Here is a 27910-nt window from a genome sequence, read left to right on the forward strand (position 1 = left end):
ATGACCCCTTATTGGCTGTTCTATTCAGGTCTACAACGTCATTATATTATCACCATAAGAGATGAGTGAAGACACGCCTGAACATGTATCCTGGGGGAAAAAAAAAATCCCTGCAAAACGAGCAGCCCGATATTAATGGAAAGGGCTTGATATCCGGACTGGATCCTTCATTTGTCAAGAGCAAGGTTGAAGATTAATTGACCCTGGGAAAAAAATACCACATAATAAATTATCTCCACGGTCCAAAAATTGTATTCCATTTATGCTATTTAAAATGCATGATGAAGCAAAAGAGGCAGAACCTGCTCCTGTTTGAAGTCAAGGTCATTCCCTGAGCCAGGGCTGTTTGAGTTGATGCAACAGCTGGCGTCCATACAAAGCATTAGGCCCTAATAAAAAGTGACAAACCTGCCCTTGCTTTTGCGCATACGCATCCAACATCTGACAAGTCTTTGCTGCGCAGATGTGGCCTCAGCATTAAACGAGCGCTCAAGGTTGGCACGGTTCGACATCAACACAGCAAGTGCGGCGCTTAAGCTCTGCTTGCACGCCGGAGCTGCAACATCACATTCCTAAGATAACGTTTCATGACTCAGTCAATCATGGCACTGTTCAAACTGGGTCACTGTGACCTACTTCTAAAGAAGCATGACGGGCATCAGACGCTGCCATTTTCCAGCTGGAGTCCCTCATTAGTGCTCCACCAATCAGGCTGGAGTTAAAGGCATTAGCTTGACCTACATTGCTCATCCAAAACGGAGGAATCTGTATACAGCTCGAGTGGAATAAACAGCACGGTTGTCAGGAACGACAGCATGACCTTAGACCGGTGGAGTATTGCTAATCGTAGATAAGCTTAGGTTATCTGTCATATGAGAAATAAAACACAACAGGGTGTGCTGTTATAGCAAAATAATCAACAACCAGGTGGTGTGATGCAGGCTGACAAACAGCGTAGTTACTCCTACCATCCTAAAGTTCATTATTTTCCAATAACAGCCACGAAGCAACTTTCGTTTACATTACACCGGCTGCAAAACCTTTTCGTTTGTCCTGAAGTTAACTCACAGGTTGTAATCTCACTGAGAAAATAAATGCACATTTACATACAGTACGCTCTACTCTATTATACATACAGGACACTTTCTCGATGGAATAAAAACATGTTCTATTCCCTTCTAGCGGGTTTCATTCATTCGGTTTGAAAGCATGCGATATTATTAGCATATCGCTTATCCTACTGTACGTGTATTATGTCACTCTACCCAATGGAGAATGAGCATTGAATATGGTTTATGATATTGCATGGTTGTCAAGACAACATGACATCACACGTCGGAGATGTAAAAGCAAGCGACTGGGACAATTTGTAAACAAACATGGCCGCCAGGTTTGCTTCATTAAACACAGAAGATCTTGAGAGAATTTTGAAATAGAAAGACGCATCGAATACCTGAAAGGAATGTGTATGTATAATAATAATGAGACCGTTAGTGACGGTGTAGCTCATTCCAGCCCCATCTAGTCCAGAAGGAACGATCTAAAGTGGGTCACCTTGTGCAATAAATGTTGCAAGCTATACACTACCGTTCAAAAGTTTGGGGTCACTTTGAAATGTCCTTATTTTTGAAAGAAAAGCACTGTTCTTTTCAGTGAAGATCACTTTAAACTAATCAGAAATCCACTCTATACATTGCTAATGTGGTAAATGACTATTCTAGCTGCAAATGTCTGGTTTTTGGTGCAATATCTCCATAGGTGTATAGAGGCCCATTTCCAGCAACTCTCACTCCAGTGTTCTAATGGTACAATGTGTTTGCTCATTGCCTCAGAAGGCTAATGGATGATTAGAAAACCCTTGTACAATCATGTTAGCACAGCTGAAAACAGTTGAGCTCTTTAGAGAAACTATAAAACTGACCTTCCTTTGAGCAGATTGAGTTTCTGGAGCATCACATTTGTGGGGTCGATTAAATGCTCAAAATGGCCAGAAAAATGTCTTGACTATATTTTCTATTCATTTTACAACTTATGGTGGTAAATAAAAGTGTGACTTTTCATGGAAAACACAAAATTGTCAGGGTGACCCCAAACTTTTGAACGGTAGTGTATACACTATATACAAGCTATATATAGAAGCTATATCCATCCTGGGAATACCGAACAATTTACCAGAAAGAATCCAAAACGGTGAGGAATTGACCGAGAAGAAGTGATTTTTATTGAACTGCTCATTAAGGCTTAATTAGTCCATAACTTCATGAATAATTGTAATAAAGCAAATCTGGGTAGAAGTTATATGCACCCTAGGTCCCCCTACCTTCATGCCAGAAAGAATCAAAATCGGTGAAGAATTGAGAGAGAACAAGCGATTTGAGTGAAAACTGCTAGTTAGGGATTGATTAATTACTGCATATCTTCATTATTATTTGAAATTATGCAAATTTGGGTAGAAGCTATCTATGCACCCCAGGCAGACCTACCTTCCTGCCAAAAAGAATAAAAATCGGTGAAGAATTGAGAGAGAAGAAGCGATTTTCGTGAAATGTGGACGACGCCGGACAGACAACGGACAACACATGATGGCATAAACTCATCACCTGTCGGCTGGATGAGATAAGGATATTGGCTGGCTTTTTTCACTGGTGACTGATTTACACGAATACTGTCAATTATAGTCGGTTCTGTCGTGTCTGAATGCCTACTAATTCCAGAAATTTCTCCTGTTCCTCGTTTGTTGGCTTCATCGCACTCAATCCTGTGCTTCAAAGTTGTCAGCACATTTTTCCCTGAAAATGTTTTGGCTTCTGTTCTCACACTATCCCATCCTGATGATAGGAAGTCGCAGGATTTGAATTCAGTCTCATCTCAGTTGCAGGTGTACTTTGTGTTCGTCAAGGCCAAATACTATAAAATAAGGCCATTGTACATATAACAGCCGAGATGCACGATAAGCTAAATATTTTCAGTTTACTCGTGGAAAATGGCTCAATTTCCTCGGAGGAATCAGACTGGGACTATTAGCCGATGATTATTCCACAGAACTGTGCGAAGATATTAAGACCTGGGTTATGTGAATTGCGAGGAATGGGCCTGAGAAACGCAATTACTGACCTGCCATAGAGAACACTGGAGAAAGATGTAATAATATAACTCTCTGTGGATTGCTGCGAGAAAATACAGGGTTATAAATAATATATAGCGATACACTGTGAAAACATTCATAAGACAGCAACTAGGGTATATTGATGAGAATCATTAACGTGAACGACCTCCGAAAAAATCCTGATAATAGTCTCTGACAATGTGCAAACAATAAAATACAGCATCTTTATCCCCTCTGTCATTAACCGGAGTCATTACGGCCTAATAAACGCCAGGATAGTTGTTATTGTTATTGGCTCAACATGATGTAATCAGACACAAGACAACTCCGAGCTGACAAAATATCGACTGCCTCAATATTTCCAGTCCATATTATTGGTCACTGTGGGACTCTTAAGCCAAGCTGGAAGCCTAATAACCGAGTAGAGACAATTCAATGTTTCATAAACACAAGCACTTAAGCAACAATGACTTGTCTCTGGTGTTTAAAAAGGAAAGTACATTATACAAATAAGATCCTTTAAGCTGACAAAAACTCCCCATGTCACTATTTACTGTAAAAGAAGATAGCAATCAGATAGTCATATAGGTGTCCCACAGGGTTCAATCAAACACTCCGGTTCAGATCTGCTGATGTCATCAGCCACTTCCTCTCTCTACACTCTACATAAACATTGTACAATCTGCTCTGACATCTCATTTTAATTATTTAAATACAACCCCGATTCCAAAAAAGTTGGGACAAAGTACAAATTGTAAATAAAAACGGAATGCAATAATTTACAAATCTCAAAAACTGATATTGTATTCACAATAGAACATAGACAACATATCAAATGTCGAAAGTGAGACATTTTGAAATTTCATGCCAAATATTGGCTCATTTGAAATTTCATGACAGCAACACATCTCAAAAAAGTTGGGACAGGGGCAATAAGAGGCTGGAAAAGTTAAAGGTACAAAAAAGGAACAGCTGGAGGACCAAATTGCAACTCATTAGGTCAATTGGCAATAGGTCATTAACATGACTGGGTATAAAAAGAGCATCTTGGAGTGGCAGCGGCTCTCAGAAGTAAAGATGGGAAGAGATCACCAATCCCCCTAATTCTGCACCGACAAATAGTGGAGCAATATCAGAAAGGAGTTCGACAGTGTAAAATTGCAAAGAGTTTGAACATACCATCATCTACAGTGCAAGTGGAAAACTGTTCTGTGGTCAGACGAATCAAAATTTGAAGTTCTTTATGGAAATCAGGGACGCTGTGTCATTCGGACTAAAGAGGAGAAGGACAACCCGAGTTGTTATCAGCGCTCAGTTCAGAAGCCTGCATCTCTGATGGTATGGGGTTGCATTAGTGCATGTGGCATGGGCAGCTTACACATCTGGAAAGACACCATCAATGCTGAAAGGTATATCCAGGTTCTAGAGCAACATATGCTCCCATCCAGACGACGTCTCTTTCAGGGAAGACCTTGCATTTTCCAACATGACAATGCCAAACCACATACTGCATCAATTACAGCATCATGGCTGCGTAGAAGAAGGGTCCGGGTACTGAACTGGCCAGCCTGCAGTCCAGATCTTTCACCCATAGAAAACATTTGGCGCATCATAAAACGGAAGATACGACAAGAAAGACCTAAGACAGTTGAGCAACTAGAATCCTACATTAGACAAGAATGGGTTAACATTCCTATCCCTAAACTTGAGCAACTTGTCTCCTCAGTCCCCAGACGTTTACAGACTGTTGTAAAGAGAAAAGGGGATGTCTCACAGTGGTAAACATGGCCTTGTCCCAACTTTTTTGAGATGTGTTGTTGTCATGAAATTTAAAATCAGCTAATTTTTCTCTTTAAATGATGCATTTTCTCAGTTTAAACATTTGATATGTCATCTATGTTCTATTCTGAATAAAATATGGAATTTTGAAACTTCCACATCATTGCATTCCGTTTTTATTTACAATTTGTACTTTGTCCCAACTTTTTTGGAATCGGGGTTGTATACACCATATCCTCTAAAGTATGTATATACCGTACAGTATACACTCACCGGCCACCTTATTAGGTACACCCATCCACTTGCTGTTTTATGCCGTTATCTAATCAGCCAATCCCTTGATGCATAAAATCCTGCAGATACAAATCAAGAGCTTCAGTTAATGTTCACAATGTTCAAACATCAGAATGGGAAAAAAAATTGTGATCTCACAGTGAAGTGGCTCAAACCAACACTGTGGCACAAGTGTTGGTTTGAGCCAGATGGACTGGTTTATTTGAGTATTTCAGAAATCTCCTGGGATTTTCACACACAACAGTCTCTGGAGTTTACACAGATAGAATGGTGCCAAAACCAAAAAAACATCGAGTGAGTGAATGACAGTTCTGTGGGTAGAAACAAACACCTTGTTGATAAGAGAGGTCAGAGGGAAATGACCAGATTGGTTTGAGGTTTTTGGCCAGGAAGGATATAGTAACTCATATAATCACTCTTTACAACCGTGGTGAGCAGAAAAGCATCTCAACATGCAACAGCAGAAGAACACATTGGGTTCCTGCAGCCAAGAACAGGAATCTTAGAATCAAGAACAAGTTCCTGTTAAAGTGGCCGGTGAGTGTGTATATAAATGCATGGGGGGGCAGATTTTTCTCAGTCTGATGTCATTTATTTATGACTAAACAGCCAAACAGGAATTTATGCACGCACAGTTGTAACTGTACTGTTTCTAGAAACTTTATAGTGATACAGATCCAGTAATCACATTCTCTAATAACTGATAGAAGTAGCCAACCGCAGTATATCACATGAAACGTCATCTAGCATGTCTTCCTGTTCTGTCTATCATCATGTAATTCATGTACAAAGTCGTACAAAATTAGAAAAGTAGAAACTTGGTTGTGGGCGGCGCGGTGGTGTAGTGGTTAGCGCTGTCGCCTCACAGCAAGAAGGTCCGGGTTCGAGCCCCGTGGCCGGCGAGGGCCTTTCTGTGCAGAGTTTGCATGTTCTCCCCATGTCCGCGTGGGTTTCCTCCGGGTGCTCCGGTTTCCCCCACAGTCCAAAGACATGCAGGTTAGGTTAACTGGTGACTCTAAATTGACCGTAGGTGTGAATGTGAGTGTGAATGGTTGTCTGTGTCTATGTGTCAGCCCTGTGATGACCTGGCGACTTGTCCAGGGTGTACCCCGCCTTTCGCCCGTAGTCAGCTGGGATAGGCTCCAGCTTGCCTGCGACCCTGTGGAACAGGATAAAGCGGCTAGAGATAATGAGATGAGATGAGAAACTTGGTTGCATCAAATATAGGATGTATTTGAAGAGTTTGGTTCCAAAACGCGATAAACGGCAAATTTGAAAAATTGAAACTCCCGCCACCAAACCATCAGCAATTATCATAGTTTACTCATACCATATTCAGTTTTCACCAAAACACGATATCTGCCATTGATTTACACACTGCATTACGGCCTTTCCCCTGTGATGACCTGGCGACTTGTCCAAGGTGTACCCCACCTCTCGCCCGTAGTCAGCTGGGATAGGCTCCAGCTTGCCTGCGACCCTGTAGAACAGGATAAGCGGTTACAGATAATGGATGGATGGATGGATTATGGCCTTTCATTCCAAAACTCAACAAGCGCCATGACCAATTTTTCTCAAAACCAGACATATCCATTTGGCCAATCAGAGGCCGCCACTGGCTTGAAGTCTTCTAAGGTGGTTGTGCCCATGAAGTAGGAAATCGCTTCAGCACTTCTTGCATTTATTGGAAAATTTCACGCTTAATTATGAATAATTTCAATAAAATAATCTCATCTCATTATCTCTAGCCGCTTTATCCTGTTCTACAGGGTCGCAGGCAAGCTGGAGCCTATCCCAGCTGACTACGGGTGAAAGGCGGGGTACGCCCTGTACAAGTCACCAGGTCATCACAGGGCTGACACATAGACACAGACAACCATTCACACCTACGGTCAATTTAGAGTCACCAGTTAACCTAACCTGCATGTCTTTGGACTGTGGAGGAAACCGGAGCACCCGGAGGAAACCCACGCGGACACGGGGAGAACATGCAAACTCCGCACAGAAAGGCCTTCACCGGCCACGGGGCTCGAACCCGGACCTTCTTGCTGTGAGGCGACAGCGCTAACCACTACACCACTGTGCCGCCCTATAAAATAATCTACAAAATAAAATAATCTGTCATGAAAGAACACGGTTAAGTGCACTTTAAATAGAAAGGGATATGTAGCATTTTGGGGAAAAATGCCGTGGCATGGATATGTAGCGACTTGACAAAAAATAATTCCTTGGTTCAGTTAAAAGTTGTTAATTAGTTCTGGATTTCATTTTTGAAGTTTATTATCATTAAGGAGTTAGTCAATAAATTTTAAAACAGGATACAGTGGTTTTCCTTTTATCACTTCCCGTAATCAGAAAAAGTGATTTTCTCAAAATAATGGAATTGGATATATAGCGTTTTGGAACCAAACTCTTCATTTTGTGCCAGAAATAAACATCTTCCATACAAAAAAATTCATTTAATCAGATTCAGATTTATACACAGCTACACCAAGCACTTCAGAAAAGCTTGAAGAGATTAGACTGTCGTTATTTCATACAAATTCGACCTAAATGATCAGGCTCTGTCGTGGGTCTGAAATTAAATGAATTTATAATGTGTTGTTCAGCCACAATTAGAAAAAAAAAAAACAAAAAAAACCCCTGATTTTGTTAACTTATATGCTTTCTAAATAAATTAATTGTATGATCAGCACTTAAGTGTGATTTATAAACCTGAAAAATATAAACTAATATCAAACATAAACATCAGATAATAAGAATTAGATAGATCCCTTACATGGAACTACAATGAGCCAGTCACATTTGAAATTATATAATTATTAAAGGTCTAGAAAAAAAAAAATCCACAAACTTCATCTTTAAAGGCAGGGTAGGTAATTTTTGAGAAGCATTTTCTGTTACATTTCTTGAAATTCTCTTAACGTCCCGGCAGCAATGAATGAATCAATTGCTCTGATAATAAAAAAGAAAAAAAAAGTGTAATTTTTGGCAGTCATAGGACTCGCTGTGTGTCCTCCACAAGGCGAGACAGACATATTGGAGACATATTGCTAAATCCAGAGAGCTAGTCGACAGCTGTGAGGACTAACAATAGCCATGTTCGTTGTTCATGTTCACAGTGATAATATTGGGTGTTTTCTTACATGTGAATGAGACGAGGTAGTTGGATATGATAATGATGCATTACGCTCCTCCCCCAATGATCTCTTGCTCTCTCAACCAAAAGGTTGATATTTTCTAACCAGTGTTACAAGCGGTGCAAATCATTATGGAGGATAGTGTATATATCCAGTACTATTAGTAATCAAATTCTCTAATAACCGATAGAAGCAGGGCTTTTCAAAGTGTGGGGCGCGCCCCCCCTGGGGGTCGCCAGAGTTCTTCAGGGGGGGCGCAACGTGAGAGACAAAATGGATCGGTTTTTAGCTGTCTATGGTTTTTAGTACCTAAAGCTACAGTGAGTGAGGAGACAAAGTCTGGGCCAAGCAAAAAAACAGAGCCTCCAGGATGTTGCGATTTGCAACTTCAGCGCAAATTCAACCAATCCCCGCGAATTCAGGGCGGTGCTGCAATTATATCCAATCACCGCAACTTTCCCGCAAATTTGACCAATCATTGGCGTCGTCTTGAGGTGACGTCGACAAACTACCTTCCGCCTTACTTCCGTGTGTTCAAGAGAAGCAGCATGCGCGTCGTGTTGCCAGATTGGATGATTTCAAGTGCATTTTGGCGGGTTTTGAACATATTTTGGACTGGAAAACGTCAGCAGTATCTGGCAACACTGAAAGTGTGTTATGTTTACAGTGAAGGACTGTGCACTTTTTTTTTTTTTTTTACTTAATACAAGAAGTTAATGGATGCCAACATTTTTGCCAAAATGGTATTTTATTTTCCATTGTTTAGGCAGCTTCAGCATCATACTGTGAGATTCTGTTCAAATTGTTTTTTTCTTCTATGAAGCCTGAGCCACTTATTTTATTAGTTTATAATTATTGTTTAATTTAGTCTTCAGGAGAGACTGCCTGCACACAGTACTAGTATTAATAGGTTTTTTTTTCTTACATGAAAGCTGAGGCATTTATATTATATTTGAAGGTAACTTCATGTTGTGCTGTGAGGTTCTATGCACTTTAACTTTTGAACCAACAGGTGCATTTGGATAAGTAAAGCCTATTTTTCTGCATTTTTGTAGTCCTGGTAATCTTTTATATTGGTAAAGTTGTTTATAGGAACATTTCTCTTTGTTTTTTTAATCAATAGTTTTTCAGTAATAACTTAATATTTAACATATCAATCAATTTTAATCACAAAAAGAGAAAATCGCAACAATTTCTCGCAACTTTCACTTCCTCCCGCAATGTAATCGCAACAAAAACCTAAAAAACACCGCAACTTTCATCGCACTTTTTTGGAAACCCCCCGCAACATCAGACATTTTAGCCTGCAACAATCACAAAAAAGGCCCGTGGAATCCTGGGGGACTGGAAAAAGAAGGAAGTATGACCACGATTATTTAAAGTTTGGATTTTCATGGACTGGATCTGAAGATGCTCCACTGCCACAGTGTGTTGTCTGCCAAGAGATGCTAGCTAACGATGCTATGGGATGTTTAAAATGTGTAAAACAAGATGTTTTAAAAAGCACAGATGTTTAAAATGTGAAAAAGAAAAAAATAATGTGTACAACAACCATTTTTTTAAAAATACGAATGGAACATTAAGTATAGCAACAACAAAAATTGTAAGGGGGGGCGCTGTTGTTTATTTGCTCTCCGAGGGGGGGCTGACTCTCCCACACTTTGAAAACCCCTGGATAGAAGTAACCAACAGCAAGCAATCAAAGTCCTTCCCACGCCATGTGGCGGCGCCAATCTCCGTTTCTGTAGCCCTTGGACTCTTGCCAATTACATAGCTAGGGTTACGGGGGGGGCTAGTCCTCTGGTAACCGCGAGAGTTTGATTCCCCACTCGCATCTGTATTGCAGCGTGCCTTGCCAGTAGGTACCATTTTTATGACGGTCTTTGGTACGACCCGACTGTGACTAGAACTCGCGATCTCCCGATCGAGAGGTGGACACACTAACCACTAGGCCACTCGCTGGTAACCAACAGCAATATATCACATGAAAGGTCATCTAGCATGTCTTCCTGTTCTGTCTATCATCATGCGATTCAAGTACAAAGTCGTACAAAATTAGAAAAGTAGAAACTTGGTTGCAGCACACAAAGAGTACCAGTCAAAAGTTTGGACACGCCTTCTATTTCAATGACTTTCATTATTTTTATTCATTAAAAGACACTTCATGTCTTAAAGTAATGATAGATGTCGTTTCTCTTTACTTAGACTACGTTCAGACTGCACCCTGAATGACCCATATCCGATTTTTTTGCCCATATGCGACCTGTATCCGATTTGTTATTGACAATCTGAACGCCACAGATCCGATTTTTTTCACATGCGACCCAGGCCGCTTGGATATGTGGTCCTAATTCCGATGCATATCCGTTATTTTCACATGCGACTGCAGTCTGACCGGACAGGTCGCATTCATGCGACCTACACGTCATCAACAAGAGACAAACGTCACTATTCTGCGTTGGCTAATCCCGCCTCTCTGGTGGAAAACAACAACATTTGTACAGTTTTCAGAATTTAAATAGACTTTTATAGAATTGATCAAGCTAATGGTGGATTTGGTAGGGACCTGGATGTTAAACCATCCTGTATAAGAGCAATTCCAGCGTTATGGACGTGACACTTGAACTCAAAATGGCAACAAATGACCCAGTGCATGTTTTATTGTCTCCCAGTATTTAAACAGGTGTTGCATATTTTAAGGCTGTACCATACTGGAGAAGTGATAGAACAAGAACAATTCCCATAGTACATCTAGGGCATGCCAGAAAACGCCAATAAAAGATGCGTTATGGATGTGACAGAAAAAGTATCACTTTTCTTGGGTGACTGTACATTTTTATCAAACTCTGTGAAATCGTAAACCTAATGTCGAAATGGAGAGATCCATTTGATAGAGGGGTCCAAGGTGAATATTAAAAAATCTTTGTTTAAAATATTTTGTATTTCATGCAGAGTTTCGGAAGGAAAAGTCAGCGTTATGGATGTGACGAAATTCCGTTATGGATGTGACGCGTCTGAAATAGACATGGCATATGTTTAGAAAATCAGCAATTTAACCACCATAACCCTTTGAAAAACTCTCTAAATATCAGCTAAAACTATCAAAGTTCTTAAATAATATTGATGATGGCTATTGTTTTGCTGTTTTGTGGATTTTAGCATACATTTCTGTGGCTTGTGGCAATAATATAGAATTGTACATGATCAAAGTTGATTTTAGCTTGGGTTTTACATTATAAGAAAGAAAGACTGACAGTGACATATTAGGTTGGTTACAAATTGGTTCAACTTATTCACACCTGTAAAATACAGGCCTAGGTGATATCTCTGGGAGTGGTTTTGATGTATTACATGTTGCTTTATTTTTGCATGGTGAGGTTGACATTTACATGGAATTGCCCATTACAAGATTATAAGATTGTTCTGGAAATTTCCAGTAATTTGACACCTTCGGTCTCATTAGTCTGCTGCCCACATTAATCAGATTATTGTGTGAGTTCCGCCGCCGCCACAAAAACCACATCGCCAGGTCTCGCCTCATCTCCATGCTTTACTTGCAAACTTGAAGAGTGCGCTTTTTTTTTGTTTACGTATTACGTAGATGTGCTTATTACGTGTCAATTTGCGCATGCGGGACACTTTTGGGTCGTTTTCCGTTCATATTGGAGATCGCATACAAGTCTCATATAACTGGTAATGTGAACGGCCTAACAAAAAAATCGGATTTCACAACAAATCGGATATGGGTCGTTTCAGGTCGCAGTCTGAACATAGTGTTAGTTGAGTGGTTCTTGACATACAGACGTGGATACATTTGCTGGTACCCTTCCATCAAAAAACAAAAAGAACCCACAATTTTCTCTGAAATGACTTGGAACTCATCGCATCTCATTATCTGTAGCCGCTTTATCCTGTTCTACAGGGTCGCAGGCAAGCTGGAGCCTATCCCAGCTGACTACGGGCGAAAGGCGGGGTACACCCTGGACAAGTTGCCAGGTCATCACAGGGCTGACACATAGACACAGACAACCATTCACACCTACGGTCAATTTAGAGTCACCAGTTAACCTAACCTGCATGTCTTTGGACTGTGGGGGAAACCGGAGCACCCGGAGGAAAACCCACACGGACACGGGGAGAACATGCAAACTCCACACAGAAAGGCCCTCGCCGGCCACAGGGCTCGAACCCGGACCTTCTTGCTGTGAGGCGACAGCGCTAACCACTACACCACCGTGCCGCCCCTGACTTGAAACTGACAAAATTAATTGGCATCCATCATTGTTCATTCCATATTTAATAATCAGACTTTGCTTTTGATTTGTGATTCAACTGAATATTCGGAATAACAAAACAAACAAAAATGGCAGGGACAAGGTTACACGGATGGTACTCTTAACTTAATATTTTGTTGCACAATCTGTAGCACCAATCACTGCTAATAAGTGATCTCTGTCGCTCTCAATGAGACTCCTGCATCTGCGGACAGGTAGTTTGGCCGACTCTTCCTGAGCAAACTGCTCTAGCTGTCTCAGGTTTGAAGGGTGTCTTCTCCACACTGCATGTTTGATGCAGTCTTTCCAGAGATGTTTGATTGGATTCAGATCAGGGCTCAGAGAAGGCCACTTCAGAATAGTTTTGTTCTTTGCCATTCTTGAGTGCTTTTAGCTGTGTGTTTTGGGTCTTTATCCTGTTGGACGACCCATGACCTGCGACTGAGACGGAGCTTTCTGATTCTGGGTAATACGTTGCACTCCAGAATGCCTTGATAGTCTTGAGATTTCATTGTGCCCTGCACGGATTCAAGGCACCCCGTGCTAGACGCAGCAAAACAGCCCCAAATCATAACCGAGCCTCCTCCGTGTTTCATAGTAGGTACGGTGTTCTTTTCTTCGAAAGCTTCATTTTTTCTTCTGTGGATAGTCACATAGCGCTGATGTGACTTGCTAGTACTTTCTCCCAGAAGCATTGCAGACTGTCAATATACATTTTAGTAAAGTCCAGTCTGGCATTTTAAGTTTTTCTTTCAACAATGGAGTCCTCCTGGGTCTTCTTCCATTGAGTCCGCTGTTGCTCAAAAAGTAACGGATGGTACAAACAGACATTGATGTACCTTGACCTTGGAGTTCAACTTTTATCTCTTTGGAAATTGTCCTTGGCTCTTTGTCTACCATTGGCACGATCCTTCTGTTCAATCTGTGATGGATTTTCTTCTTGCAGTCACGTCCAGGAAGGTTGGCTCCAGTCCCATGGAACTTAAACTTCTTAATAATATATGCTACTGTACTCACAGGAACATCAAGCTGCTTGGAGATGGTCTTATCACCTTTGGCTTTAACATGCTCGTCTATAATTTTCTTTCTGATCTCCTCAAACAACTCTAACCTTTGCTTTCTCTGGTCCATGTTCAATGCGGTGCACACAACGATACCAAACGGCAGAGTGATGACTTTTCTCCATTTAAACAGACTGAATGACTGATTACAAGACTGAACACATGACACTAATTAAAGAATACAGCTAGTTTGAAATATCACTATAATCCAATTATTTATAATCTTTTCCAGAGGTACGAACAAATCTGTCCAGGCTATTTTAGAACACCTTTCAATATAAAAAGCAATAATTTATTTCTTTTCACACTTTTTTTTGTGCTCTATGAGATATGAAAGGCATGTATGTATTTCATCTCATCTCATTATCTCTAGCCGCTTTATCCTGTTCTACAGGGTCGCAGGCAAGCTGGAGCCTATCCCAGCTGACTACGGGCGAAAGGCGGGGTACACCCTGGACAAGTCGCCAGGTCATCACAGGGCTGACACATAGACACAGACAACCATTCACACTCACATTCACACCTACGGTCAATTTAGAGTCACCAGTTAACCTAACCTGCATGTCTTTGGACTGTGGGGGAAACCGGAGCACCCGGAGGAAACCCACGCGGACACGGGGAGAACATGCAATCTCCGCACAGAAAGGCCCTCGCCGGCCACGGGGCTCGAACCCGGACCTTCTTGCTGTGAGGCGACAGCGCTAACCACTACACCACCATGCCGCCCCATGTATGTATACATGAGAAAAGTGCTTTCAATTTCATGACTTTTCAGGAGGAATAAAGCATTGTTTCAATGAGCTCTAAGGGGACCAAATTTGTCCACATCTGGAATTAACAATTATTTACCGAAGGTGAAGTGAGTATCGATGAGTCTGAGGTGGATAATTGTTTTAGTATAAATACACAGGTGATTATTTCAAAAAAAAAATCTTATTTAAAAAAAAATTCAAAAGCGGTATGCAAATATAATAAAGGCGCAGCGCACAGACTTATCTATGCCGAGCCACATAAAATCCTTTGTTATGAAATGAATAAAATAAATCACAATTCCACCTTACCTTTGAATAGTTTTAGACCAAACTTCGTAGCATCTTTAGCGCTTTTAGGAACAGCATTTTCTTTCATGATTTGTAACTCTTCCTCACTTACGGTGACGAAACGATCGGCCGCCATGTTGCCGAGTCGCTCGAGGTGATTATTGAGAAATATTCCGAATTTCTCGACCAATCAGCATGTGCGAGTTTCTCTAATCACCTGCGTACTTATACTAATATGTATGACTACAGTTGTGGAGTTGAATAGAGCTATTTATTTATAGTATTGTTATTATTTACGATTTACTGTTTGATCTCAAACACATTAAGAAGGCAAGAAACTCGTCCACTAATTAATTTTTGACGAGACACACCTGTTAATTGAAAAGCTTTCCAGGTGACGACCTCATGAAGCTGGTTAAAGAAGAACTGAAGGCAATTTTTTTTATTATCAAAATTCTATTTCTCATTTTATTAAATATACAAATGCATTTTTGATCGCTATTTTGTCGCTGCTATAGCAAGTTCTGAGTGTTTGAAATATGCTCTGTAATATATCAGTCCATATGTCAAAGCAACGGCCGTAAACGAGATTCGTTGAGACCTGTGCGAGACATCGTAGGACGGAAGTAAAACGGACGGCGGAAATCAAAACGACCAACCCTGTGTCTGAAATCGCTCACTCGTTCACTATTCCCTACTCCCTATATAGGGAATTACTACACAGAGTGAGCTCATTGGTAAAATGAAAAAACGCTTTCGGACACTAGTCCGTCGCGCTGGTATTTACGTCATTACTGTCGCACAATTAAAACGTGCCAGATCAGTCAGCTGGTGGGTTTCAAAATAATAAATACATGCGTGTGTTTCTGTGATAAATCCATATTATACTGAGCGTATTTCCCACATTAATCAATACAAAGTACCTGCAGCTTTCAGTTCTTTTAAATCAAGGCTGAATACTTTCTTCTTCATCGCTGCCTTTTATTAAATCAAATTTGAGGCTTTTAATTTGATTTCTTTCAGTGCGACCGCGATGCATGATGGGATATATTGCTTTGGTTAGTGACCATCGGTTGTACACTACTTTTCATGATGCATTGTGGGATAGTTTGCGTGCACTATATAGGGTGTAAATAATCCTCACTAAGGTTTCGGACAGCGCTACAAAATGGCGTCCTCACTATATAGTGCCCTATATAGTGAGTAGGGAGTGATTTCGGACACAGGGCAACATCTGCCAACATTGTCGAAAGACGCGTGCCCTCTTTTGAATGCTGATGTAATCAAGTTGGAAGTTTTGTTTGTTTTGATAGCAATCAGGAAAGTTTGAAAAAAGTCGGCAGTAATCGTCATTTAAACTCGTTTTTGTGCAATATTTCATTTGGAAAACAGTTTTCAAAATGGCGGCACGGGCACCTGGCTGATGCTTCACGCTTCGAAGTCTCGCACAAGTCTAAACTAACTAACCAAACCAAACGAGCTAAATTCAACATGGCTAAAAACCGAATAGGCTGATAAGTATAATATTTAATTGCAATTGCTGTAGTCGCCAATACGAGTCACGATATAAGGTTACGAAAACCGAAAACGTAATTGAATAACACGTTAATTAAGAAATAAAGCAAGTTTAAAAATGACTTCAGTTCCCCTTTAAGATAATGCCAATAGTGTGCAAAGCATCATCAAGGTAAATGGTGGATACTTTGAAGAATCTAAAATATGAAGCATATTTTGTTTTTTAGTACTTTTTTTGTTTACCATGATTCCATCTAGGGCGGCACGGTGGTGTAGTGGTTAGCGCTGTCGCCTCACAGCAAGAAGGTCCGGGTTCGAGCCCCATGGCCGGTGAGGGCCTTTCTGTGCGTAGTTTGCATGATGTCCGCGTGGGTTTCCTCCGGGTGCTCCGGTTTCCCCCACAGTCCAAAGACATGCAGGTTAGGTTAACTGGTGACTCTAAATTGAGCGTAGGTGTGAATGTGAGTGTGAATGGTTGTCTGTGTCTACCGGTATGTGTCAGCCCTGTGATGACCTGGCGACTTGTCCAGGGTGTACCCCGCCTTTCACCCGTAGTCAGCTGGGATAGGCTCCAGCTTGCCTGCGACCCTGTAGAACAGGATAAAGCGGTTAGAGATAATGAGATGAGATGATTCCATCTATGTTCCATATGTTCTTTCATCATTTTGATGTCTTCAGTATTGTTCTACAATGTAGAAAAGCATCAACATACAGAAAAAGCTATGAATGAGTGGAGTAGGGGTGTAAAAGCTTTCGCCTGCTACTATATATAAGGCGGCACAGTGGTTAGCACTGTCGCCTCACAGCAAGAAGGTCCGGGTTCGAGCCCAACGGCTGGTGAGGGCCTTTCTGTGCGGAGTTTGCATGTTCTCCCCGTGTCCGCGTGGGTTTCCTCCGGGTGCTCCGGTTTCCCCCACAGTCCAAAGACATGCAGGTTAGGTGTGAATGTGAGTGTGAATGGTTGTCTGTGTCTATGTGTCAGCCCTGTGATGACCTGGCAACTTGTCCAGGGTGTACCACGCCTTTCGCCCATAGTCAGCTGGGATAGGCTCCAGCTTGCCCGCGGCCCTGTACAGGATAAGCAGCTACACATAATGGATGGATATCAGTTTCTCAGCCAGATGTTCAAACACTTTTTCTCGGAGCCTTGAATTATTTGTTTGGTCTTTGCTCAATTTTTATCTGTGGAATTTATAGAAATCTAGAAACACCCTTAAAGATTACAAACCGCAGCTTTAAACTGCAAAACCTAAGCTCATATCTAACACCTACACAATACGAACACCATTCACGAAGATTAGTAACTCATAACTCATGGCAGATCCTCAGCCAAACGCTCACCCTGGTCTAGTCAAGTGTGATTCCTTTGCTTGAACCGGTATACACCTAATTTCTATCGGCATTCATTTCTGGGTCTGAAATATGTTAATGGATGCTTTAAACTGACAAACTAAAGTCAGCCTGAAAATCATTGCACAACTTCAGCAGAAATACAAACTATTTATTTCTCCTCATCTGAAATTCTTTGTGTGGTTATACTAAGTTTACACCTACCCATATCTGGAGGTAGAGCTTATTTCTGGGCCTGAAAAAATGTCAAGAGCAGCTCTAAATGTTCAAACTAGGTAGATGAATTACATGTGACATGCATGTTCATGAATTATCTTAGAAATTAGGTGTCAGATTTCCAGAAATACTTTTAAAGAGCATAAAGAATACACGTCTCACCTTGAAGTAGATAAATGAGATCAAATAATAAAGGCTAATTCTGTTAGAATGTAAACAACACACTTTTGTAACTTATGTCAGTTCCTCAGCCAGACATTCGATCATCTCAAGTCCAAGTATAGAGACCTACCATGATGCTGAGGGTTGATGCCAAGAACAGGTACAGTGTGGTAATCAATTTGCTCTGCAGGCTGGAAGGTAGGTCTGAATACTAATGTCTGCACAGCACCCCCTCTCCCTCCATTAGACTCTCTCTCTCTCTTTCCTCTTTTTTCTTCCTGTCTCCCTTTCTGGGCTTGACACCTCAATGTGCCCCGATCCAGAGCAGTAGCTAAAGGGCAACAGCTCATCCTCTGTGCAGATAACCACTGCCACTAATCAAGCGTGTGTACGTGTGTGTGTGCGCATGCTACAGTATGGGATTAGAGGGCTTGCTCAGTGCAACTCAGCACAGAACCGCAGCTAAGTGCTCACACAACAAGGTCACCATTAAACCTGCAGTAACCCTGCCACTGCCTCCCGTCTCCTGCCCACACACACACACACACACACACAGATCCTATCCCTCATTTCACTTTTTCAAGTGCACACAAATCTCTGTCGCCAATCTCCGCCAGGTAAGGATAATTCATCATATTTTACTAGTGACGGCTTTCCACCTCGCCTGAATGATATTGCATCCTGGCACGGTGACAAGAGCAAGGCGCAGGCGGGTTGCTCTCCGCCTCTGAGGATGCTCCACTGCATCGCCACACACTCACTTTTATACCACTGAAGTGTGTGACTATGTGTGTGTGTGTGTGTGTGTGTGTGTGTGATACAAGAAGTCAGAGAAGTGGGCTCTGGCTGTTTCACTATGCTCAGGGATGAAAGCTTAAGCCAAGCTGAGATGCTTGAATGGACATGACTGTTACTGCCCAAGTTCAGCCTGAAGCACTTAGGAATCCATACTTTTTCTTCTCTCATAGAGAAAGAGAATGAAATGCAACCTGCTCTCTGGCTGGAGAATGCACTACATTCATATAACAGTATGAAATAGCATTTGGAATCATGAAGTTTTCATCATGAACAACCTGAGTTTTTTAGTTTTCAGGAAGCATCCAGGATATAAATTGAGCCACTTAATTAATTGATTGCTTGATTAACCAATCAAATCAACCAATCACCCACCCACCCAACCAATGAATCAATCAACCAATCACCCACCCAACCAACTAAACACCCAACCAATGAATCAACCAGTCGTCCAACCAACCAATTAATTAACCAATCAACCAATCAACCACCCAACCAACCAACCAACCAACCAACCAATCAACCAACCAACCCTCTCACCCAACCAACCAATTAATCAATTAATCACCCAACCAACCAATCAATCAACCAACCAACCAACCCTCTCACCCAACCAACCAATCAACCAACCAACCCTCTCACCCAACCAACCAATCAATCAATTAATCACCCAACCAACCAATCAATCAACCAACCAACCCTCTCACCCAACCAACCAATCAATCAATTAATCACCCAACCAACCAATCAATCAACCAACCCGCTCACCCAACCAACCAATTAATCAATTAATCACCCAACCAACCAATCAATCAACCAACCAACCAACCCTCTCACCCAACCAACCAATCAATCAATTAATCACCCAACCAACCAATCAATCAACCAACCAACCCTCTCACCCAACCAACCAATCAACCAACCAACCCTCTCACCCAACCAACCAATCAATCAATTAATCACCCAACCAACCAATCAATCAACCAACCAACCCTCTCACCCAACCAACCAATTAATCAATTAATCACCCAACCAACCAATCAATCAACCAACCAACCCTCTCACCCAACCAACCAATCAACCAACCAACCCTCTCACCCAACCAACCAATCAATCAATTAATCACCCAACCAACCAATCAATCAACCAACCAACCCTCTCACCCAACCAACCAATCAATCAACCAACCAACCCTCTCACCCAACCAACCAATCAATCAACCAACCAACCCTCTCACCCAACCAACCAATCAACACCAGTTCATACCATACGTTTTACTCCTTTTATACTTACATTTCATTTTGTCCAAGGTTCATGAAACAAGTTCCTTTTATCACGTACATATTCTATACTATTGCAAATACTATAAACAGCCATCCTTTCATCAGCTTTTCTATTTTCTCTCTCTTGAACTTAGTTACAAAATTGTAGCTTGTCATAAACTTCCTGTCCTCAAGACTTCCCCATGTCAGAACATTTCAAATAACTCAAAGAACGCCGAATTCGGCATCAGACTCCATTTCCCAGAATGCACTTGCGCCAACAAATATGGCCGCCATCGACTCCGATTCCTACGTCACATGTTCAAGTTCACCCGATTACTCACTGCACACACTTCGACTCAATTACTCCAAATGATACGAGCGCACACCCCAGTCTTTGGTTTTACGTTTGCGCATTCTGGTTTTGCCCCACATTTCCTTCTTGTTTATCAATCCTTGATTTGTGCCGACGTTTATGCACAATATTTACAAGGCAAGTTCCTGTTTCAGAAACATTAATGTAGTTGCTCAAGCATCTGTGACATGTGATTCGCCTCGTGATAGAAAATTCATCCAAACCTTCTAGCAAATCAGCTTCAAGAATTCAACAGCACTGTAGTACGAGCAGCTTTTTGCCATGTAACTGGGACATCGTTTAAAAAATGTATAATAGACATATATTTCTCTGACATGTTTGGACTTCAGGGGACATATAGGTCACTGGTGTTAGTCATCTAAACATAGAAACTGGAATATTAAACATTCGAATGTAGATTTTTGTTTTCGCTTATGAATATGTAAATACGATTGCCCTACATTGTGTGTTATTCCACTATGTAAAGACTGTCGAGTGCGAGTTGTGCATTTGATAGGAGACGGAAATACAATGTCCTTATTCTGTCAATAAGGACACAGCCAGAGCAATAAAGGGTTACTGAGTACATAATGAGCATCATTATCACTCCCAGACAGAAGGATTTGACCTCCATGATGCTGTTTCCGACTCAGCAGGAGGGTGCTGGAGAGACTGACAGAGAGAGAGAGAGAGAGAGAGAGATGCAAATGAGAGCGAGTGAAAACAAACGAACAAAACACAGGCTCAGAAATCAACTGCATTGAAAATTTCATTCTCTACGCTCTAGATTGAGAAGAAAGAGAACTCGGGCGAAATGCGTTTTGTTGTACGTTGTGTAATGTGCCCTTGACATGTTGGCATCAGGTGACACTTTGTCACCGGCCACCTGGCAGATCTTCCACCTTCTCGGCCACTTCATCCTCCAGTGACCTAAAACGGTGACCGAGCCCCTCCTCCTTTCATCCGACAGGCCCCTCCTCCTGCTCGGGGAAGGTCGAACGGGTCAGCGTGTCCTCATCTGTAATCCGCTGCCATTCGTCAGCAGCCGGGGCTGGGGGAGGCAGCCTCGCAATGATGGGAGAATGCCCAATTAGGCAGCTGTCACACAAAGCGGGGGCGACAGAAAGTCAGCGATCGAGGTAGGGAGGTAGTGGGGAAAAAAACATCCCCTGCTGTCTGCTGAAAGGATGAGCAGCTGTGAGTGCCAATAACAGCAATATGTTAACCATTTCCACCCGAAAGGGCATGGAGAGAGCGTCAGGTTGCTACGTTCACTCTTATTTTATCTGGCGCGTAACAAAATATTACACCCGGTGTCATGCACAGCTGCTCAGGAACCTGGCTCGGGTTCTAGCACCTCGATTGGGGCCATGCCGGAAATGCATTCGTGTATATTTTTTAGATCTATTTGAGTCAATCACATATGCACACACACACACACCACAAAAATAAAGGATCAGGACCTGTAAGAGGAGTTCAGCACCCAGAAAAGGGCAAACACTCTATATTTTCTATAACAACAGCTCTGAAAGTAGTGCAGCTACAAATCACAGGTTTATATTAATGCACTCTTTTTAATACCCTCATCATTTCTATCGTACCAACTCATTAACGAGGCCTTTATATGAAATAAAATAACGTTTTGGGGAAGGACCCTCCAGTGTCAGTGCTTCGTAAGATTCAGGAACTTCAAGAGAGAAAAAAGAGATGCTAGTGTCAGAACAACGTACCGTAGTAGTTTATAGCTACAATATATAAGCTACTGTGCGCTCTGATTAGCTACTCTACTACAAGGCTATCAGCTCATATACCATGAGTAGAGAAAAACAAAATGGCGGCATGTGTTGCTGAATCAACCGAGGACGAAATAAAAACTCTACTCGAAAACAACCCCCCCCCCAAAAAAAATACAAATAAAAGCAACAAAATATGGAATGAAAGTATTTGATGGTAAGAACGTATATTTTTTATTTTTCAAGAATCATTATTATTGCCGGGCGGCACGGTGGTGTAGTGGTTAGCGCTGTCGCCTCACAGCAAGAAGGTCCTGGGTTCGAGCCCCGTGGCCGGCGAGGGCCTTTCTGTGTGGAGTTTGCATGTTCTCCCCGTGTCCGCGTGGGTTTCCTCCGGGTGCTCCGGTTTCCCCCACAGTCCAAAGACATGCAGGTTAGGTTAACTGGTGACTCTAAATTGGCCGTAGGTGTGAATGTGAGTGTGAATGGTTGTCTGTGTCTATGTGTCAGCCCTGTGATGACCTGGCGACTTGTCCAGGGTGTACCCTGCCTTTCGCCCGTAGTCAGCTGGGATAGGCTCCAGCTTGCCTGCGACCCTGTGGAAGGATAAAGCGGCTAGAGATAATGAGATGAGATTATTATCGCCTTTTTCACTAACCGCTCCTGTCATTTCGCCGCTTTGTTCACATTCTAAGTGGACATGATTTTGTCAGATGTTTTGTATCAACTTTTAATTTATTGAATTTGCAAAAATGCTCTGTTTCTCAAAATCCAGTCAATGTGGATAGAATAAAACAGTTATTCCACTCAATCTCGTTGTACATGGATTATAGCCGACTGTGCTACGCGCATCGTCGGCTATCAGCTCATGTACGACTCGATTTCGTGGAATAACTGTTAAATGTTTAAGTGAGAATAGCGGCGAATTTTTTTTTTCTCGGCTCTTCCGTGACAGACATTAAACGTAATTCTGAATACCTTCTGTGATAAAATTTGGGATCGTTGGCAAATTGCTGTTGTATAAGAAAGGAAAAAGAGTTCTGGTTGTATTAAGTAATATCACACAATCATCTCATCTCATCTCATTATCTCTAGCCGCTTTATCCTGTTCTACAGGGTCGCAGGCAAGCTGGAGCCTATCCCAGCTGACTACGGGCGAAAGGCGGGGTACACCCTGGACAAGTCGCCAGGTCATCACAGGGCTGACACATAGACACAGACAACCATTCACACTCACATTCACACCTACGGTCAATTTAGAGTCACCAGTTAACCTAACCTGCATGTCTTTGGACTGTGGGGGAAACCGGAGCACCCGGAGGAAACCCACACGGACACGGGGAGAACATGCAAACTCCACACAGAAAGGCCCTCGCCGGCCACGGGGCTCAAACCCGGACCTTCCTGCTGTGAGGCGACAGCGCTAACCACTACACCAACGTGCCGCCCCATGCTGGTTTTATCTCATCTCATCTCAGTATCTCTAGCCGCTTTATCCTTCTACAGGGTCGCAGGCAAGCTGGAGCCTATCCCAGCTGACTACGGGCGAAAGGCGGGATACACCCTGGACAAGTCGCCAGGTCATCACAGGGCTGACACATAGACACAGACAACCATTCACACTCACATTCACACCTACGGTCAATTTAGAGTCACCAGTTAACCTAACCTGCATGTCTTTGGACTGTGGGGGAAACCGGAGCACCCGGAGGAAACCCACGCAGACACGGGGAGAACATGCAAACTCCGCACAGAAAGGCCCTCGCCGGCCACGGGGCTCGAACCCAGACCTTCTTGCTGTGAGGCGACAGCGCTAACCACTACACCACCGTGCCGCCCCATGCTGGTTTTATACGATAGTTATATCAACAACAAATATGAATTGATATTTTGGATCCAATACAGCTAAATGTTGTTTATTTTTGCTTTTACACTCACTTTATAGCTATCCGGTTAGCTAGCTCACACTGTTGTACATTCACGTTAAAAATGTTTGTGAGATCAGTGTCCCTTTTTTGCAATCTGAAAATATGAGCGTTCGTGTTTTACTTCAAAAGTTACAGCTGTCAGACATGTAGAAAGCTATGGCCTAATGGTTAGAGAAGCACCTTTGGGATCAAAAGGTTGCCAGTTTGAGTCCCTGGATCAGCAGGAATGGCTGAAGTGCCCTTGAGCAAAGCACCTAACCTCCAACTGTTCCGCGGGCTGCTCTGGATAAGAGTGTCTCCTAAATGCCATTAATGTAACACCGCGTCTTATTTGTGATGCCCATTGATGATGTCGTTAACGCTACTGTTTTGAACAAGGAATTGGATGTTTTTGTGATCCAGACAGTGAATTACACATCCCAGTGTGTCTATTCTGAATATAAACAGTCTTGGAACGCCACTAGATCAATCAAATTAGTGGACCAGAACTGGTGTATAATGGAAATTCATCAACCTGTGAGCAGGAACAGTAATTCAGCTTCATCACGTTGAACATTTTCCGAAAATACCACACCAAGTCTTTGATTCCTGACATGTAGGACAGGCAATCTACAATAAATAAATAAATAAATAAATAACCTTCTGCTGTACTTTTCACATTTTTTTCCCCCTCGTAGCCATTTTCATAACCTTTCCTTCGCCGTCACAATCCCTCCTGTTTCTCTGCCATCCTTGGAACCAGCCGGCAAAATACAGTTACTGAATATTACAAGTTTAATCAGAGATAAATGAGGCCCTGGAAGGGAGAGGGAGCTGACTATGGGTTGAATAATCTCCCCATTCTTAATTAAATGACTGAAGAAAAGCCAGCACATTAAAGGAATGAGAGCGCCTGGATCCCCTGCCTTCTCCCTAGATGGGAGAGAAGTTAATAAGACAGTGAAGCCTCCGCAGTCATCAAGAGCCAAAATCAGGCACCGGAAGAACAGAGAGTTTTCAAGGATGTGACCGAGCTCTGACAGAATAGGGCTGAAGGCGAGTTAGATAACGCCACTACTGCGAGACTTCAACCAAAAGCGCCACTTTAATATAAAATCAGAGACGGCAAGCACAAGTCTGATCATTTGCAATGCACAGTGTGAAGCCTGCATAAATTACACAACTTGGTGGAATGGCTGGATTGTTTCTGTTTAATTAAGGAACAATTACGTGACATTTGCAAGTAAAGAAAAGGAGAATGCAGTCTTTTGAAACCTTTGTCTTACCGGTATGAAGTGTTCTTAAAGAGACATGGTGAAAGGACTAACAGTTAAAAATCTTCTCAACTAAATTAATACTCCGGTAAAAGCTGAAGTACATCTTTATATTATATAGACATGAGTGTTTTAATGGGAAATACGACACTCATATTTTTCATACAAGCTCCATTTGGGACATGGAGAACCAAAACCGTGATATAAATCTCTATATGTCATTCGTGAAGAAATCAGTGAATTGTTTTGATAAATTTGGGGACTTTTTGTTTGTGAATGTGTCTGTATAATAAAAATAAAATCACACGTTGGCTTGAAGATGTGAAATTTATCTTCTCGTATTGAAAAACTCGCATTTTTCATACGAAATACATCACTGAGTAACGTATTTAAATAATATTGGCTGGCTTTTTTCGTAGTCTATCAGATATATTCCATTCAGCTAACAGGACACTGAATGAGTCGAAGACGAAAAGCTAGCCAACATTATTATTATTATTATTATTATTATTATTATTATTATACATTCCTTTCGGGTGTTCAATGCATCGTTCTCTTTCAAAATTCTCTCCAAATCTTCTGTATTTAATGAAGTAAACCTGGCGGCCATGTTTGTTTACAAACACTACGTTCAGACTGCAACCTGAAACGACCCATATCCGATTTGTTGTGAAATCCGATTGTTTTGTTAGGCCGTTCACATTACCAATTATATGAGACTTGTATGCGATCTCCAATATGAACGGAAAACGACCCAAAAATGTCCCGCGTGTGCAAATTGACACGTAATAAGCACATCTACGTAATACGTAAACAAAAAAAAAGCGCACTCTTCAAGTTTGCAAGTAAAGCATGGAGATGAGGCGAGACCTGGCGATGTGGTTTTTGTGGCGGCGGCGGAACTCACACAATAATCTGATTAATGTGGGCAGCAGACTAATGAGACCGAAGGTGTCAAATTACTGGAAATTTCCAGAACAATCTTATAATCTTGTAATACAGGATGGTTTAAGTTATAAATCAGTTATAGAAACTGTTTTATTTAATCAAGCTAACAGATCAACATCCAGGTCCCTACCAAATCCACCATTAGCTTGATCAGTTCTATAAAAGTCTATTTAAATTCTGAAAACTGTACAAATGTTGTTGTTTTCCACCAAAGAGGCGGGATTAGCCAACGCAGAATAGTGACGTTTGTCTCTTGTTGATGACGTGTAGGTCGCATGAGTGCGACCTGTCCAGTCAGACTGCAGTCGCATGTGAAAATAACGGATATGCATCGGAATTAGGACCACATATCCAAGCGGCCTGGGTCGCATGTGAAAAAAATCGGATCTGTGTCGTTCAGATTGTCAATAACAAATCGGATACAGGTCGCATATGGGCAAAAAAATCGGATATGGTTCGTTTCAGGGTGCAGTCTGAATGTAGTCATATTATCCCAGTCGCTTGCTAGCGCAGAAGTTTTACGTCTCCGATGTGTGACGTCATGTTGTCTTGACAACCATGCAATAAAGTAAACCATATTCGACGCTCGTTCTCCATCGGGTAGAGTGACGTAATACACGTAGGATAAGTGATACGCTAACAATATTGCATGCTATCAAACCAAATGAATGAAACCCGCTAAAAGGGAATAGAACACGTTTTTATTCCATCGAAAAAGTGTCCCGTGTGTATAATAATTCCTGATATTTCACTCTGATGACGTCACTCCCAGTGTTTTTCCGCTGACTAGATGCATGTTGTCAAAATAGCTAACCGGTTCAAAATGAAAATTCTTTTGATTAACTTGCAATTTTGTTTCTTTCTGTGGACGTGTCCATATAATATGAAGAACATTACACGGTGGATTTCTTTGTAGATGATGTCAAGCTGGCACGAGTCGAACGCTTCAAGTACCTTGGTAGTCATGCCTCCAAAGACTGTATGATGAATGAATAGATTAAAGTATGAGTACAAAGTGCTTCTTGTGCTGTCGGATGTCTGCGGAAAGGAGGGTTTGACTGCAGAGATCTGACGACGGTGACTAAAATCAAAGTCTACGACCAGTGTGTTACCCTTCTTCTTCTGTATGGCAATGAAATATGGACTCTTCACCAAAAACATGCAAAGCAGTTAAGAACTATCCAGCAACGTCAACTTAGGTCTAGTTGACAATGATGAATCAAATGGGATCATTTTGTCATGAATGAGGAAGTCTTAGAAAAAGCTAATGTGGAAGACATAGAGATCAAACTGGTCAGAAATCATCTCCATTGGACAGGGCATGTTTGCTGTATGGATGATGACAGACCGGCCAAGGCCTTGCTATATGGTGAGTTGGCTGATGGAACAAGAAAAGTTGGTTGGCCAAGAAGACTTGCAAAAGTGCTCTCAAGCTTGGCGAGGCTATGACAGACTGGAGGTCTATGGTTAATGACTTTAGGAAGTGGAGAGCCCTTACACTCAACATCTGTCGCAAGACTGACATCAATAGAAAAGAAGGCCAAGAAAAAAGACGTGAAAAGTGCCATAATAGTTCGACATTCTTTTTTTCCAACTTCAATGCTTTACAAACTATGGACTATTTGATTGTTTTTACTGTGTTCATGTCCATATCGGCATACATGTCAACCTTTGGTCAATCAAACCTGTATAACCAACC

At 41.8% G+C, this 27910-nt stretch overlaps 1 protein-coding gene across 2 annotated transcripts in view; it reads right to left on the reverse strand.

Moving 5' to 3' along the window:
* The window catches only part of nrip1a (nuclear receptor interacting protein 1a), a 111069-nt gene that overhangs the window by 11685 nt on the left and 71474 nt on the right, over nt 1–27910 (reverse strand). The window contains exon 1 of one of the 2 annotated variants that reach the window (XM_060898199.1): nt 3115–3138. The exons of the other annotated variant lie outside the window; for it this stretch is intronic. The gene's annotated coding sequence lies outside the window, so the exon portion shown is untranslated. Of the gene's footprint in view, nt 1–3114; nt 3139–27910 lie in introns of those variants that run through there. 2 annotated transcript variants of the gene reach the window in all.

This window comes from Neoarius graeffei, chromosome 17 (genome assembly GCF_027579695.1).
Source record: "Neoarius graeffei isolate fNeoGra1 chromosome 17, fNeoGra1.pri, whole genome shotgun sequence".
NCBI classification, from domain to species: Eukaryota; Metazoa; Chordata; class Actinopteri; order Siluriformes; family Ariidae; genus Neoarius; species Neoarius graeffei.